General features: G+C 49.4%; 1 protein-coding gene across 1 annotated transcript in view; it reads right to left on the reverse strand.

Moving 5' to 3' along the window:
• Window positions 1-14231, reverse strand: part of SUGCT (succinyl-CoA:glutarate-CoA transferase) — a 3526579-nt gene that overhangs the window by 11901 nt on the left and 3500447 nt on the right. The window lies entirely within an intron of this gene.

Consider the following 14231-nt stretch of genomic DNA (forward strand, 5'->3'; position numbering starts at 1 on the left):
TGGACATTGGGAACTGACTTCACCACGCAGCCTTCTACGCAGACGACCTGCTCCTGTTAGTGTGAAATGTGGGTAAGGGCTTGCTCGGAGCAGTCACTCTCCTGGAGCAGTTGGGGCAGTCTTTAGTCTCTGTATTAACTGGCAAAAATCGTAACTTTTTCCGCTCTGTCGGGCCCTGGACGTTCACGGTCTGGCTTGGGAGGAGTAGTTTTAGAGAGAAACACCTGACAGTATCTACTGGTATGGAGCTGCTGCAGAGGAGTGACTGCAGAAGGAAGCAGGTTTCAGTGACAGATTGTCTAACCTATGTCAGACTGGGAGTTGTTTCAGCCACAGCTGAAACTACACCATCATATTTAAACAACTAGGGCCCGATGTAGGTAAATTAGATTTACCTATTCATAAATACCGAATTTTACCGATTCGGTATTCATGAATCGGTAAATCTAATGTAGGTAATTATTCGGTAATAAATACCGAATCGGTAGGATTCGGTATTTACCGATTCTGTAATTACAGAATCGGTATTTGTCATTGATTCCCATGGGCCTTGAAGCCCATAGGATTCAATGGCAGATACCGATTCGGTAATTACAGAATCGGTAAAAATACCGAATTGCCAAGGGGGACAGGGTGTCACTTTGACACCCTGTTGCACCCTTGTTTCAGGCTTGTGTGCCATGTGACACACAGACATGCCCTTAGGGCATGTCTGTGTGCCACATGGCACAGGTGTACATGCACAGATGTGCATGTACACAGGAATTCGTTATTTACCATGGAATAGTATTCCATGGTAAATAACGATTCGGTAAGGGCCTGTGGCACTGATTACAGTGCCACCTACATATTGATTTACAGAATCGGTAAATTTATCGAATCGGTATTTTACCGACTCTGTATATTTACTGAATCAGTAAATTTACCGATTCTGTAAATCAATGGCCCCCTACATTACAAATCCCAAATACCGGTCGTAACGGCCGAAATCGGCCGTTACACCGGTATTTGGCGAGCTACATCTGGCCCCTAGTGTTTAAAAATTAAAGGTTAAGGCAACTGATACAGATATCCATCCACGCCCAACGAAAGCCTGCATCAATTGTTAATGTAGTTTCACTGAACATAAAGACTTCAGAAGAAAGCAGAATTGCATTTTACACTGAATGATCTATAAATATGTTTCTTTTTTGTGTTTTTAAATATTTTATTTTACCGATCAGGTAGAAAAAAGTCTGTTACAAAACAATTGCCATGATTCACAGCACATAAATCCATTGGGTCAGACACATATTATATAAACTTTGGCATTATTATCACCTCGATAATTGTACAATACATCTAAAACCAGCATTAACCGGTAGGAAAAAGCACCGTGGCACATTCCTATGCCAGATGGAGGAGAAGCTTCCCTTCAATCAATCAATCAATCATGCCATTTGTATAGCGCACTACTCACCCGGGAGGGTCTCAAGGCGCTTGGGGGGAGGGGTATGCTACTGCTCGAACAGCCAGGTCTTGAGTTGTTTCCTGAAGGCGAGATGATCCTTGGTCAGCCGAAGGTGGATGGGGAGGGAGTTCCAAGTCTTGGCAGCCAGGTAAGAGAAGGATCTTCCTCCGGTGGTGGCTCTTCCGATGGGTGGTACGGCTGCGAGGGCGAGGCTGGTGGACCGTAGCTGGCGGGTGGGCGTGTAGAAGGTCAGGCGGTCGTTGAGGTACTTGGGGCCCAGGTCGTGGAGAGACTTGTGTGCGTGGGTGAGGAGCCGGAACGTGATCCTCTTGTCGACGGGGAGCCAGTGCAGGTTCCTCAGGTGGCTGGAGATGTGGCTGCATCGGGGGACATCCAGGATGAGTCGGGCGGAGGCGTTCTGGATGCGCTGGAGTCTTTTCTGTAGCTTGGCTGTGGTTCCGGCGTAGAGGCCGTTTCCGTAGTCCAGTCGGCTGGTGACGAGTGCCTGGGTGACAGTCTTCCTGGTCTCGGTCGGGATCCAGCGGAAGATCTTGCGAAGCATACGCAGGGTGTTGAAGCACGATGAGGAGACGGCGTTGACTTGTCTGGTCATCGAGAGGGAGGGGTCCAGGATGAAGCCCAGGTTGCGTGCGTGGTCGGTTGGCTTGGGTGCGGTGCCCAGGGCTGGGGGCCACCAGGAGTCGTCCCAGGCGGAGGGCGAAGATCCCAGGATGAGGACTTCCGTCTTGTCCGAGTTCAGTTTCAGGCGGCTGTCCTTCATCCACTCGGCGACGTCTTTCATCCCTTCGTGTAGGCAGGTTCTGGCGGTGTCGGGGTCTCTGGTGAGGGAGAGGATCAGCTGGGTGTCGTCGGCGTAAGAGATGATGTTGAGGTTGTGCTGGCGTGCGATGGCTGCAATAGGTTTCATGTAGATGTTGAAGAGGGTGGGGCTGAGTGAAGATCCTTGCGGGACGCCGCAGATGACTTCGGTGGCCTCGGAGCGAAACGGGGGGAGGCGGACTCTTTGTGTTCTTCCGGCGAGGAACGAGATGATCCACTCCAGTGCCTTCTCTTGGATACCAATGTTGCTGAGGCGCTGGACTAGGGTGCGGTGGCAGACCGTGTCGAACGCAGCGGAGAGGTCCAGGAGGATGAGGGCCACTGTTTCCCCCTTGTCGAGTAGGGTCCGTATGTCGTCGGTGGCTGCGATGAGGGCGGTCTCGGTGCTGTGGTTGGCTCTGAAGCCGGACTGCGAGGGGTCGAGGGATCCGTTTGTCTCGAGGAAGGCGGTCAGCTGTCTGTTGACGATCTTCTCGATGACTTTAGCAGGAAAAGGGAGGAGCGAGATGGGGCGGAAGTTTTTGAGATCGGTGGGGTCCGCTGTAGGTTTCTTCAGGAGGGCGCTGATCTCGGCGTGCTTCCAGCTCTCCGGGAAGGTGGCGGTGTTGAAGGAGGCGTTGATGATGTTCTGGAGTTGGGGTGCGATGGTGGAGTCGACCTTGTTGAAGACGTGGTGTGGGCAGGGGTCGGTCGGTGATCCGGAGTGGATGGTGTTCATCGCGCGGGCTGTGTCTTCGGTGGTCACCGTGGTCCAGGTGCGAAGGGTGGCGGTGGTAGCGTTGGTTCGACGGTTGGGTGCTTGGGTGGGGCGCCGAAGCTGTTGTGGATGTCGGTGATCTTGCGGTGGAAGAACGAGGCGAGGGAGTCGCAGAGGTCTTGTGACGGAGTGATGTCGTTGGTGCCGGTGCTGGGGTTAGAGAACTCCTTGACGATAGTGAAGAGCTCTTTGCTGTCGTGGGCGTTGTTGTCCAGTCGTTCCTTCAGGGATTTCTTCTTGGTGGTGCGGATGAGCTGGTGGTGCTTGCGGGTAGCGTGTTTGAGGGCGGTCATGTTGTCGGTGGTCCGGTCGAGGAGCCAGGCTTTCTCGAGGGTGCGGCAGGTCTTCTTGGAGTCCTTGAGGTCGTCGGTGAACCAGGATGCCTTCTTGCTTCTGGGTCTGCAGGGAGGGTTCTTTAGTGGCGCGAGGTCGTCGGCGCAGGCGGTCAGCCACTGTGTGAAGTTGCGGGCTGCTTCATTGGGGTCCGTTGTGTTGGCGGGTGGGCTCTGGCTGAGGGAGGTGGTGAGCTGGTCTGCGGTGATCTTGCTCCAATTCCTGTGAGGTACCTGTTGCGGGTGGTGGTGGGTCGTGGATCTTTTGAAGCTGAAGTGGACGCAGCTGTGGTCGGTCCAGTGGAGTCCGGTGGCGTGGCTGAAGGTGATGTACTTGCTGGAAGAGAAGACGGGATCAAGCGTGTGGCCGGCGTAGTGGGTGGGGGTGTTGACCAGTTGTTTGAGTCCGAGGTTGGCGAGGTTTTCCAGCAGGGCGGTGGTGTTGCGGTCCTTGTTGTTCTCCAGGTGGAAGTTGAGGTCCCCGAGGAGGATGTAGTTGGTGGAGGGGAGGGCGTGCGGTGCGGGCTGATAAAGTCTGTGATGTCTTCGCTGAATTGTGTGCGTGGTCCCGGGGGTCTGTAGACGAGGGTGCCTCTGAGGGTCGTCGTGAATCTGGAAGTGGAGATGTTCGGCTGCGGCGAAGGAGTCGTTGGCGTCGGTCGTGATGCGGATGGTGTTCCTGTGGACGATGGCGATGCCACCTCCGGTCTGGTTGATGCGGTCCCTCCTGATGATCTTGTACCCGTCCGGGATGGTGATGGCGATGTCGGGTGCAGAGGAGGCGTTCATCCAGGTTTCCGTGAGGAAGGCGACGTCCGGTGATGTAGCGTCGAGGAGGTTCCAGAGTTCCACGGCGTGTCTGTGGACGGAGCGGGTGTTGATCAGGATGCACTTGAGGTGGTTGCTGCTGGTGTTTGTCTTGGCGGGTGCGGGGCAGGTTCGGAGGCAGGTGAACTTGCAGGTGCAGCAGGTGAAGGGTCCGTGGGTGCGTCTCGGGGTGGCTCGGCAGCAGGCGTGGGTCCGGCCGGCATTGAGTGCGTTGAGAGTGGCGGCGTCGTAGGTCAGTCGGGTCGTCTTGCCTCGGCGGGGAGGGCCAGGGGTCCTGGCGCTGGGCGCGGGCCAGGCGCGGACGGGCGCAGACGGGCTTACCTTTGGCGCACCTTCGGCGCTCAATCGGTGCTCCCGCTGCGCGCGTCCGCTGCACGGTCGCTCTGGGGGCGTCATAAGTAAGGAGCCGGGAGGGAGGAGCAGCTGGGTGGCGGGAGCGGGGCGGCGAATGGAATCACAGGGGGGCGGGACTGCAGGGAGGCAGCGGCGGGAAATTCCAAGAAGCAGCGGGCAGCGGGAAATTCCCAGGAGCAGCGGGAAATTCCCAGGAGCAGCGGGAAATTCCCAGGAGCAGCGGGCAGCGAGCGAAGGAATCTGCAGGCAGGAGGCGGCAAAGGCAGGCAGGAGCGGCAGCAGTGAGCTGGGCGACCAAGCCCTGTGGAGGGCTGAGCGGTCACCCTTGTGTAATAATGCATAATTCCAAACTCATATGTTCATCACTATAGCCTTATAGCCCGCCGTAGAGGGCTATACTGGCTATTAAAGGCCCTCTCCAGCGTTAAAGGCCCCGAGCCGAAGGCGAGGGACTTTAACAAGGGAGAGGGACTTTAATAGCGGTATAGCCCATCTACGAAGGGCTACAAGGCTATTAGAACATTCTGTCACTAGAGGACAGAATGTTCTAACAAAAAAAACAAAGCCTTTTGGAAGCGTGAGGGGATTGGAATCCCCTCAGGTTCCCTGAAGCCTTTGTTCACAGCCAGAGCATTTGGCCACCAAGTTGGCTATATGCGGAAACTGTTGCTGTTTTAAAGTAATTTGCCTGTGAGGAGCTGGTAGACCAAATAGAGCCCCAAGAGGGTCTGGGGGTCATGCAAACCTGTAGCCTCTCACGGATCAACTGGAATATCTTAGTCCAGAAGGGAACAAGGGCACGACAGGTGAAACATATATGGAGCTAATCACCTTTGTTGTGTCCACATCTAAAGCACACAGTGGAGAATATTTTTTGAATGCAAAAAGGTGTGTTGTGTAGCATCAATTTTGAAGAAGAGTTCATTCCTTTATAATTTGGATTCCTGGTGGCTTTGTGAGCCATTTGATTATACCAGCCGCAAGTATGCTGATCTATCTTGCATCATGTGGAGGTTACGATATTGGTCAGTGCAGCAGGCACAACCATTTCACGTAATTGCTGATGAAGCAGGCGGTACCAATTGTCTATTCCAGTTCAACTGCAAACAAAATAGGCTTGGCTAATACTTGCCGCTAGCGAACTGGTTGTCAGCTGATAATCCCATATATAGTGGTTGATTTGTAGGTGGGGAAAAAGCTAATTCGTGGGAGATCTTGGGATTACCAGCAATCAGCTGTTTTTAGGATTGCATTGTCCCCGCCAACATAAAGTCACTAAGCCTAGAAAAGCTCACCTTTTCCCAGCCCCTTATAACTCCGATTCCCAAATGTATACCTGGCAGCGCACATTCCTTATATACATACGGGGTGAAATTGAGGGAACTGAAACTGCTCTTTGAGTTTGGTGTACCTAAAGTCTAAGATGTGTGGGAGCTTGAGGATTTTAAGAAAAAGAGGGAGCTGAATATGGGTATGTTATAGCATTTGCAGAGGATAGAACCAGTTTGACTGGTTACTCCTGACTGCTGCCTGAATAATCCAATCAAGAAATGCTGCCTGATAGTATTTGTTAATGTGCGGGAGCACTATCCCTCCATCTTCAATACCAAGTTTTAATGTCATCAAATTGGTACGAGCCTTCTTCCCCTGCCACAGAAAATGGCGTAATGCTTAATTTCTTGTGTTAAAACAAGATTGATGAACACTGATCATATTAGAGAAAGTAAAAACAAATAGCGAGAAGATAGCCATTTTAATTAGAGCAATTTGCCCTATCATTGTCAGGGGCAGGGACTGCCATTGAAGTAACATACTGCACAACTTATTAAGGATGGTGGTGTAGGTTAGTTGGGATAAGTCTGCAAAACTATGCATGACAGAAATGCCCAGATACCTAATAGGGCGAGAGGCAGAGTAGTGTGGCCTCATTTCGGCGCGTAGGATTGAGGAGGTGCTATTAAATTGCAGTTTTATCTGTGTGAATGAAGGCCCTATGTGAAGGAATAGAGTTCAAATTATTCTGTTCACATGCATTCAGGCATATGCACAGAAAGTTACTGTAATTGCAGTATCCCTAAGTGAAAAGGGTTCAGATCAACTTATTCAAGAGATAGTGGAGAGAGTAAGCCATTTACCACCCCCCTCAATTCCTTTTGTTAAACACCCACAGCACAAAATACATGTTAAAAGGGCAGGTCATAGCCAGACGTGTGAAGTGATTTTCCGAGTTAAACAGAGGCGCCAGAAAAGATCTAACTGAGAATATACACCAAAACAGCGTTTGACCTGCTACAATAATTTCAGTGTAAACAGCAACATTATTGCCCCCAAATTATGTATGTAGGAGTACTTTGTATCTTTGACGGAGGTAATCGCAAAGTCTGTGTAAAAGAGACACAGGCTGAACACGAAATGCATTGTATTGGTTCTTGTGTTTTGTGAACTTTACGAATTATGGATAGTGGTTGGATCAGACGTGGAAATCTGAATGATTTATAATGTACATGGAATAGCGCTGATTATATAAAATAGTCTGCTTACTATTTTTCTTTCTTGTGCTACCCTGGTTGGGGTACATAGTTGATTTACTTTTTTTCTAATATCTCTACTATTGTTGATATCTCCTTCTTATGTATCATAGTGTTAATTATAATCATGTCTTTAAAGTCATAAAAATGGTGTTGTTGCTCTTTCATGGCATTAATCGGGTCAATGCCTCACCACAGAATTGGGCTGTGACCTCCGACTACAGTCTACTAATATCCAACTACAGTCTGTTTTTAACTTCCAGCAAGAATATCTTTGTGGCTACGACCATGCACCGATGTGTGCTGCAGCATCTGTGGTCCTGTTACATGAGTTCTGCGAGGGCGCAATAGGTGTTTGTGCCAGTTGTTGTGCCAAGGTGAATTTTCATACTGCAGAAGGGTCCCCAGATGCTTTTGCATTTCATGTACAACATAGATGGTGCAGGCACACGTTCTGTGCTCACCTGTTCAATTGGGGTATTCCATAACCTGCATGTGTATGCAGCATATGCCATATAACCGATTCACGCACAGGGGCAAACAGGCAGTCACAAAGTAAGCTGACTGTACACTATATAGCAATAGATGCAAGTTAGTGTGCTCCACGAGGATTCCCTTTGAGAGAGAGCACAGTGGTCTCAGGAACCCTCCCAGGCATCAACAACATGGTGGGCCTGGGCGTTAAATTACGCTCCTCTCGCGGAGTTTGCAGAGTTTTTCCCACTCCATGTTCTTTGTTGCACGCAGAATTCCAAACAACACAGCGGAGCAGAGCTTTTTCCTTGCTCGCGCCGAGGAAAATCTTTCTCCAGACCACCTCCCGGCAAGATTTCTCAATGTAGGTGGTTGCAGCAGGCCACTACCGCTCGCAATGAGAAACTTTCTGTTCATGTCGAGGAAGCTGCCACTTTAGTAGAACATCTATCTGAGTGACAGAAAGAAGCAGCACACTCCTGTGCTGGGAATGGTGCCATTTGCACTGATTTTGTAACACGGGACTAACACCAGGGACTAGAAATCAGCACAAATGGCCTGACGTAACGCACCCCGCTGCTTGCAGAACTCCACATCGTTTTTTGGTCACTTTGTAGAGTTCTGCATAACAGAACTCCGCGATCTCCGCCCAGGCCTCCAACATAGGCAGGTGCAGTAACACACTGTACCTGCCTTTGACGTGATGCTTGCCCCTTCTTAAAAACTGTTGAATTCACTGGTAGATAAAGATGAAGTGTAGCTGGCAATGTAGGTAAGTGCTTGGGGAATTTGTGCCTCTGCTGGGAGAATGCATGTTTTATGTAATTTTTGTGTACTGTGCTTTGTCTGCACAAGGTGCACCTGATAATGGTACACCTAGTACAGAATGGGATCATAAGTGGGTTTAGTGTAGTGCAGTACCTCGATCATAACAATGTATGTGTCCACCTGAGTATAGGTGCAAAATATAATAATATATGCTCTTCTGTTTTTTTATGAATTATCTTAGGTTCCGTCAGTAGTAGTTCATATTGGTATTTCTGTGTACTCACTTGCTTAAATTTGGTTTCATACTTGAGCAGCGCGAATTGAATAATTCTTGCTTGAGACTGGCAGGTGTGAAGAGGCTTGGACTGATGGCCCCTCATAGTGTAAGTAGCTCCTCCATATTGGTGAATCTGGCTGATAAAGTAGTGATGTGGGTCCTACCCTGAAAGAGGAGGCAGCAGGTAGAGTGTTGCTCCACAATGGAGCAAAAGAGGGAGCAGTGAGAGGGAAGCCCAGAGAGTTAGTGCATTTTCACATGGAGTCAGGCGAGAATGCAGCTAGACAGTAGCTTTGCCCTGGAAATATAGTTGGGGGTGTAGGGGGAAAATGTCAACTGGCCCCTCAACTGCTTGAGGACGTTAAGGGTCTCTGGTGAGGGAACATTTTATGTGACGCAGCATTACGAGGGTCTGGATAGGGAACCATGAAAAAGCAAAATTGGGTGCGTGCTAGGATCCTGGCACAGGGAGGGCCTGGGGTTGTGTGGTTGACTGGTGGGTGGGTGGGTGGCAGACCATTGGGCTAATGATACAGGGAAGGTTGCAGTCTGAAACCTACTGCTTTCATTGGGCAGTTTTCCTTTATAACAATGGACATTCCAAGTCACTTTATTTTTATTTTATAAATTATTTTATCTTCTGTGAGTAGCAAATGACTATTTGCATTTGTAAGCTCCCTTAAATACATATCAACACACAGCTGAAATGAGATTCAATCCTAACTGAAAAATGTTGCTAAAGCTTCGGGGCGTATGCAAAACAATCATGTGCGTCAGCTCTTCTAGGAATGACAAGAATTCGCTTCCAAAGAAAACATCAGAAAAACGCGGGAACCAGAAGGAAAATGAAAAGGGGGGGCCCTCGGCCCCCCCGCACGCATGGCGGCGCGGCGACCGTCGCCCCCACTGTCTCCTTGGTTGCCACTCGGCGGTGGGGGCGTGCCCTGGGGGGCGCGGCCCACCGCCGATTGGCTGGCGGCCCCCTTGACCCGGATCCTGGGAAACAGGTCCGGGTCAGGGGGGGCGGGCTAGAGGAGGGGCCACCTGGCCCCTCAGGAATAAAGAGATAGGGAGCGCCCAGGAGACCCCCTTGTCCCTGGACGCTCCCTCGCCGAAACGGTGTGCCCCGCGCTCGGGGCTTCTTTGTTTTAATAATTTTTCCCCCTTTCTTTTCCAGGTGTGGCAAGCTGTTTCCTGGAGGAGCTCGCCGCGTGGAGCCAGCCGCTCTGGAGACCCGGGGGATGGGCAGAGCCTTCACGCGATTGCCACGGCCCCGCGCTCGGGGCGGAGTGATGGTCTCCTTTTTTGTTTCCCTGCAGGGTTGGACGGCTGGACGGTTCTCTCTGTTCGCGCAGGGGGTCTGGACGGAAGATGCGCACGGCGATTGGAAACAGGGGAAGCGGCAGGACTTGCAACTCGGAACTGGGACAGGGCCCTGAAAGAAACACCGGAGGACGGCTGGACGGGCGGCGCATGGCTGCTTTCGGCAGAATAACAGGTGATTAAGTCGTGAGGAAGTGCCCATTTTTTGGATGTTGCAGGTTCGTGGGCTGTGCACACGGCTGGGTGGTCGGAAGGACCATGGGTGGCGGAGCACGCACATTGACGGGCATGTCCCTAGGACATTGGGGTTTTGTTTTTGCTGTCTGCATTTACGGTATTTAAGTGTCTTATGCCGCGGAGGGCCGCATGTGGGAAACTCCCTCCACGTGGGCTGGCCTGTGCCGATATAGCTCAGTTGGTAGAGCTTTGGACGCAAGATATGAGGGTCCCTGGTTCGATCCCGGGTTCTGGCAATGGTGTTTTTAGACACATTATAAGTCAATAATAGGAGGGAACCACGCGAGTGACATAGGGAGGTGTTCTGGCCTTGGGACGCAGATGCTGTGTTTTAGTGTCTGATGCATTGCGTTTGGGGTTCAATGCCAACATTGTTTTGGAGGGCAATGGATGGATGAGAATATGAAACATTTAGGACCTTTGGAGATGAGGCTTTCGTTTTGAGGGTCAGAGGGCTTCTGTCATTGCTGATTAATGTTCGGTCCAATGAAGCAATGAAGCCCGCAGGGGTAGCAGAGGCAGGTTTGTCGCGCACTGTCCACGAGAACATCGCGTCCACGAGAACATCGCGCCATGAGTTAAATAAGGCACAATAGCTTTCGCGCCAAATTCTCAAATTACTTATGCAGGGTCAATGAAGTCTCATGGTACTATATTGCAATCGCTGAGCGAACATTACTTAGATACAATACTTTTTATGGAATGCAGTACTGGGCCACATCCTTATTAGTTAATTTAATTGTTTAAAACGTATACAGTTCTATAGTTTTGCCGGTCAGGGAGCCCGGCTAGCTCAGCCGTTAGAGACATGATTAAACGTACCTTGAGCGGCAGTTCTTTGAACCATTTTATCGTACCATTATTGAAGTGCAATTGTGTTACTTTTACCAGCTAGACTTCATGTACCAGGTTGTGGCCTTGAACGTTAGTGATCAAATACTTCGATTGTAATACAGTGTAGAGTGAAATAGAGCTGCATACCTCTGACAGGGCCGGGGTCATTTTCGTCTTTTGGCAGTTCACGGTTCAAATGAAAATGAATGTCTCCCCGAGCCCCACTTTCCCTCGGCAGCTCGCTGCATACTTGAATGGCTTGACTGTCCCTTAGTCTGAAGACCAGTGGTGACGTCAGTACACTAATAATTGGATTAGTTAGTACTTGCCTTGGTATACTGAAAGGGTCTCGTAGGGAAAACATGTCCTTTTTAAAGAAGTTTGAACTAATTCCTTGCGCTATCCTCCAATGCTAAGCTTATTAGAGAGCGAATTGGCATTCGTGAGGTAGTCCTCTTCAATGGTACAATACTTTCGGATACGGGGGACTTGCTCAAAGGGTAGAGTTCCTTCCAGTGTCCTTGGGTGCCCTTCGGGGACGTGTAATAATGTGTTGAGCTTTATTGGTTTTGTGTACAAGTTACACGCTTATTCGCCTTCTATAACTAACATGGCTAGGTCCAAGGAATTGGCTTTCTCCGTACCATGCATCATGGTAAATACTCAGTCTGATTGTTAAGTCAGTTATAAAGCTCATTCAACTTACCAAATCATATGCCATAATTTATATAGCGGTACCACTTGTGATGCCATTTCAACAGAAATTCTAGAGGGGCCTGGGGTGGCAGTGTCCTTGAGTTCACCACATCTTTATTCCCAGATGTGGTCTCGTCTTGGGTGACATTAGAGAAGGGAGTCCCACATCACAAGCTGCCCCAGTAGTACAATAAACGGTTTGAAAAGGGTGTCTAGATATTGTGTGCGGGTTCTGCTAGGAAACCACATGCAGAGATGACGGGTCTGCCTGGACTACCATTAGGGTGTTTGTGAAGTTTGGGCAGGATATAGATCAACCACAGACAAAGTGGCTGTAACGGCTAGGGTGGTTGCTCTCAATTCTGGGGAACTGGGTTCGAGACTCGGTGATGACGCTCAACATCCCGTGAGTCTGGACAAAGCGCGTAATCTCCCTGTGCTTGACAAAACAGAATGTCCCGGATCACGGAACATTGTTATGTCCTTCGTAGTAAATTGAGACATTCGGGTGGGTGTTAAATAAATACTTCAGGGTTGGTCATTACCAAATTGTGTGACATCTTAAGAGGAAGGCGATGTGTTCTGATAAATTTGGTTTTGCAGTGTTTGTACTTCATTATTGCAAAAATGCTGCGCTGGGCTATAGCTGTTGGGCAGGAGGCAGATCTTACTATGTCGCGATATTGTGCCTTAAAAATTTTTTTATTTTATTGTTATATTACTTTGTGTATATTATCGGGGTATATTGTTACATGAAGGTTATTGGGGGGCATGCTGCTGCCTTTCTAGCCAAAATTAGACTTGTACCTTTAAAAATTTCTTTCATGAGTAACCAGTGTAACACAAGTGTGGTAAGGTAACGCATCCCCAGCTCTTCAAGCATTTAAGAATCCAGTCAGCCCAAAACACGGGGGCACCTACGCCATCTTGGATTGGCACTGGTGGGATCCGCTGGATTCAAGGTGACCCGAGGTACACAAAGTCACCAATGCCCATCAACTGGATCGCATCCATGTGCCGGGGGGGACCCAGCAACGGGGAGCTTGGGCGTTTAAAATGATCGGGTTGTACTTGGTTAGAATTCACAAGGCAGACGCAGCTCCCTGATGGGATGGGCCCCCACCAGGGGTGGTGAGTTACCCAAAATATACTCTGTTGGCATTCGGTTGATGAGTTCAGTTCTGGAAAACTCATTGTCTAAATCAGAGCTCACGCTACATGGGGACATTAAATTTCACCTAGAGAATGGGATGGTTGGTGACATGCCTGGGCTGCTTATTCATGTCTCACAAGCACTTGCTATACTTTATCGAAGCCATGGTTGCTGCTTAGTTCTCTTACGCGAGGAACAGCCATTGCCATAAGTCAAATTTGTCATTATAGAACGACTATCAGTGGTCTGCTAGGTGATAGTTGGAACAATCATGGAACCATTCACGAATAGGGTATACCACCTTCCATTGGGGTCAACCTGGGGGTTAACGTCATCTAAGGGTAGGGCTTAGCGAGACTGAGGGACAGTTTCCCAGGTCCCACTTTCCTTTGCAAGCCGAAGCAGAAAGCCAAACAATGGACTTATTTCATTGTGGAGCTAATCACCATATGAGGTGCTGTTCACTAATATAGGGGGGATATACGCCAGTCCTAACATTGCACCTGTCCAAACGCCCCCTTCATGGATGGTAGGTTTAAACCAACAGTAGTAAACTATCCTAGGGTTAGCTGTATTGCCTGCAGCCTTCAGGCTAAGTCTTGAGGGAATATAGAGCTACTTGTTTTACCACTCTTTAATGTCATGAATGAGTAAATGGAAAAGGGCAGGTGTGTAACAACAAATATATGTATTTGTACTAAACACACCCCCTGTGGTTCAGTCAGTAAGACTTATTTTTCGCACAGGTAAATGGGCCAATATACGTTGAGCCTAGGATGAGATTGGAGGCAAATGATTCGGTGTAAAGACCTCTATAGCACACAGTAATTTACCACCATATACGTTGAGCTCTAGGGGTACACCAAAGCCATATATTAATAATATGGTGGGGGAACCACGAATGGCATGGAGACAGGGCCTAGAGCCTCTAGAACGAATAATGGGGGTCCCGACAAAGATACACACCCTGATGTCACACCTAAAAGGTGCCCAAGAGCCTAGTTGCGGCATCACATAGTACTGGGGATGCATGTGATCATGTCCGGGTGGCTGGGATGATATTTCCCAGAAGCCAAAGTGGCGTACTTAAAAGGTCCTTGGGGCCAGCTTAGGGCCTAGCGGAGTTTGGGCTGTGCTAAATCTTTAGCCAACAACTGTGATACTGCACTGCTAAAGTAAGCCGTCTTGTTTTAACACATAGATCCTATGCATAAAGACGTGGGTAGGAAGCAGACAAACTGAGGCATTAAGATTAGCTAAGTTTAGCGACTGATGGTAATGTAAGTCTGACACGTGTACAGCAGTTATTGCCGGAAAGACTAATGGTGTGTGTCTATCTTTCCAATTTATGTATGACCGGGTCCATGGTTGATACCTGGA

This window comes from Lissotriton helveticus, chromosome 4_1 (assembly GCF_964261635.1).
Source record: "Lissotriton helveticus chromosome 4_1, aLisHel1.1, whole genome shotgun sequence".
NCBI classification, from domain to species: domain Eukaryota; kingdom Metazoa; phylum Chordata; class Amphibia; order Caudata; family Salamandridae; genus Lissotriton; species Lissotriton helveticus.